The sequence below is a fragment of the Amblyomma mixtum genome, chromosome 5, assembly GCF_055824585.1.
Source record: "Amblyomma mixtum isolate Tamu chromosome 5, ASM5582458v1, whole genome shotgun sequence".
NCBI classification, from domain to species: Eukaryota; Metazoa; Arthropoda; class Arachnida; order Ixodida; family Ixodidae; genus Amblyomma; species Amblyomma mixtum.
This window is the reverse complement of record NC_143016.1, coordinates 156,418,447-156,422,140: the sequence shown is the minus strand read 5'-3', so window position 1 is coordinate 156,422,140 and position 3,694 is coordinate 156,418,447.

The window sequence follows — 3,694 nt, the reverse complement described above, 5'->3', positions numbered from 1 at the left end:
AGCCAGCTATGGAAAGGAAAATAATATGTGTAACGCTAAGAGATCGGAAGAGGGCGGAGTGGGTGAGGGAACAAACGCGGGTTAATGACATCTTAATTGAAATCAGAAGGAAGAAATGGGCTTGGGCAGGGCATGTAATGCGAAGGCAAGATAACCGCTGGTCCTTAAGGGTAACGGAGTGGATTCCAAGAGAAAGCAAACGTAGCAGGGGACGGCAGAAAGTTAGGTGGGCGGATGAGATTAAGAAGTTTGCGGGGATACAGTGGCGGCAACTGACAAATGACAGGGTTAATTGGAGAGACATGAGAGATGCCTTTGCCCTGCAGTGGGTGTAGTCAGGCTGATGATGATGATGACAAGCGCTTGCGTATTCTATACGTAACACTTTGCGAGATGCTATAATGTGCGTCATGCCGGCACTTTTAGTCTAACGTGCGCAAACGGTAACGCAAATTGCAGTAGCTACATCTGCTGTCGAAGTAAGAAAATATTTTCGGACTTTTTTTTATACCTAAGACAGGACCAGCCCAGTCGTACCGGGCCGGTAGCAAGTTCAGCCTAGCAGTTTTTGCACTTTCACCTCCCGAAAGAGTGCCGAATCTTCTGCGAATATAAACCGGAGACGAGGAATGGACGCTATTGTCACTTCAGCTGCCACCTCGCAAAGACCGACCTGTTCTAAGCAGAGTGACAACACAGACTAAACAGGAACCACCAAGACGGCGAGGCTGGCACAACTTCTCTTCACGGCCACACGTGTAAAAATCCAAGCAAAGGCGATCTACTTGACAACGCCACATCTTGTTAGGCTTAGAAACGCAGCAGCCGCCAAAAAAATGGAAAACAGTCAAAATTTAATGACTAATTGTTTGCATTTTATGGGGGTTGTTCTTGTGATAACGCTCAAAGGGCTAGAAGCAGTTGTCGCTTCCTAGCACCAGCGTGCCAGCCCTAGCAGTCAGAGCTAAGATCCCCAACCCGCGGTGCGGTGAGTCGCAACCACGGCGGGTTCGGGCCAGAGGCGACAAACACGAGTATGCTACTCGGATGAGCGTTTATTGCTCCCGAGCAATACAATGCAGCAGCAACAATACAACCGCCGTAATGAGGGAGAGTGTTCCGCTCGCGTACGGGGGTGAAAAACACAAAGGAAAGAACGCACGCAAAAATTTGGGGGAAGAAGGTTCCGCTCACCTCGCGTGGTTCCTCGCTCACAGCCCGCGGCGGTCAAGTCACACGCGGTGGCCGGGCGATAAGGGCAGCGGTCTCCGTTGCAGATCTCTGATCCGTGCGTGTGCACGGCTCCCGCCAGAAGACAAGCGAGCCTCGCAAGAAATGCGCCTTCTCCCGGGCTGTGGAGTGGAGGTCTCTCCGTTGTGAAAGGTTAAAGAGGGAAAGTCTCCGCGGTGGCGTCGCGGCGGGGAGCGAAAGGAAGTGGGGGTGGCGTGAGTGCCCTCCCTTGGAAAACCTCCCAAACGGCGCGTGCATAGCATCGCGTGATAATTACGCGCGGCCGTTACTATGGGGCAGGGGATTCATGAGTATCCCCACAACTTCAGCTCAGTTGGGGAAAAGCGAAAGCCTCAAGCCACACTTTGAGACATGAGCACACTTAAAAACATATGGACGAATTCCCCCTGAAGCGGGCTAACTAGCGCCGCCATCTTGTCAACATTCATCTCCTAGCTTACGTAAGATCCAGGCCCACTAAACTCAAGCTTTAGTGTATGCTAGCCTTTATCATTGTCTCCAACAAAAGTTTACGGGACGTAGGTGTGCGGAACATATTTATTCCGGTGCATTCACGCAAGCCAGTTGACTCAAATGTGCATAGATTTGATTTAGTTTAAGGGGGTTAAACGTCCCGAAGCTATTCAGGATATGAGAGACGCCACAGTGAATGGCTTTGGAGGTTTCGATCACCTGGGGTCCTTTAATGTGCAGTGACATCGTATATAGCCTTTCTGGGCATAAGCGGTGCATACCATAACGTGAATAGGGAACTCCTGTGGAACATATTAAAATATGTTGGTGTCAGTCATGAGGTAATTGATTTTCTACAGGAATCTACCGAGATAATAAAGTTGAAATGACATGGGAAGAATAAAAAGCACCTCAACTGTGGAGGTACCCTAAGGATTAAGGCAAAGTGTTCCTCTATCACCGCTGCTGTTCATGCTTTATCTGAAAAATATGGAAAGAAGGCTGCAAGAAAGTAATCTAGGTCATAATCTGTCGTACAGATTAAGCGGAAATGTAGTTGAGCAGCGGCTCCCGGGTTTAATATATGCGGAAGATACTGTACTGTTTGCAGATAGCCAGGAAGACTTACAAACTTTGGTTAATTGTTGTGGACTCTAGGTTTCCTTTTTAGCGCAACTAAGTCAGGTGTGATGATTTTCAACGATACAACTGATCAGGTGCTTAAAATATAAGGCCACAAAGTATCCAACGTGGCCGAATACAAATACCTCGTGATATGGCTAAACGAAGGGCAGATACACGGAAAAGCATGAACAGTCTCTTAGGGCAAAAGGACGAACAGACGCCGGGATAAAGAAACATAGGGCGTTATGGGGGTACAACAAATATGAAGTACTGAGAGGTATTTGGAAAGGAGTAATGGTGTCGGGGCTTACTTTCGGCAATGCGGTTCTGTGCTGAAGGGCAGAAGTTGAGTCGAGATTAGACGTAAATAAGAGAGCTGTTGGAAGATTAGCACAATAGGCCCACGGCAAAACTACAAACGAGGCAGTACAAGGCGTTATTTTTTTTATTAGAAATGTTTGCCATTAGCCATAATGTAAATGAAAATGAAAGTTATAAGGAGTGTAAACAAGCCTGGCATAAAAAGTGGAAAACGTTCACGATAAAGCGATTATCATCAGGCCACTTGCGATAGTCGCCTGCAACGTCCCATCGCAGGCCTAGCTTCTGTAGGAGGCGTCGTCTCACGGAAGCTGTAGCCGGGAAAGTCCACAGCAAGTGTTTCTCGCCACACTCGTCTGGCGCAGCACCACAATGGGGACACTTGCCAGTCACTTCGAAACGTTTAGCACGCCACCGATGACGCACAGAAGGAGTCAGAGCCGCTCCTGCCCGAATACGGCGCGCAGATACCTCCTCCGAGTGAGGCTCCGGGGGAGAGAGTACGAACACGGAGTAATTAGAGCGCGTGTTCGCTGACGGAAAGCGTGTTTCTCGGAAACATAGGACAGGAACGGATCTGGGGAAGAGAGGAAGGTGGCGGGATGTCTGATGTGTCAAGGTGTGTCATTTAATCCACATGAATATTATGTGGATCCTGGGCATGGCCGCGAAACCAGTGTATACGCACACGACACGGGTATTTTGTGCAAAGTTGGTGAATGGATTGTGTAACTTAGAGTGTGCACCGGAGAGCCTTAAGCTGCTTAAGGGGGGCAAGGGAGTCGGTGTAAATGTGAACAATATCGAAAGTGGGCACGAGTAGAAGGGAAGCAATGGCATTGTGTATCGCTTTAAGCTCCAAGGCAAGCGGGGGAAGTGTCCGTACTATACGTAGCGCGGGAGGTATGATGAGGATAGGAGGGACTGTAAACTGCGGTAACTCCCTGCGGTGCTGAGTATGATGCATCAGCGTATATCATGCACCCTCAAGGAAGATGCAGGGCTTATATCGGCGTCCAAGCAGAGAAGCGATTGCCTGTGTGTT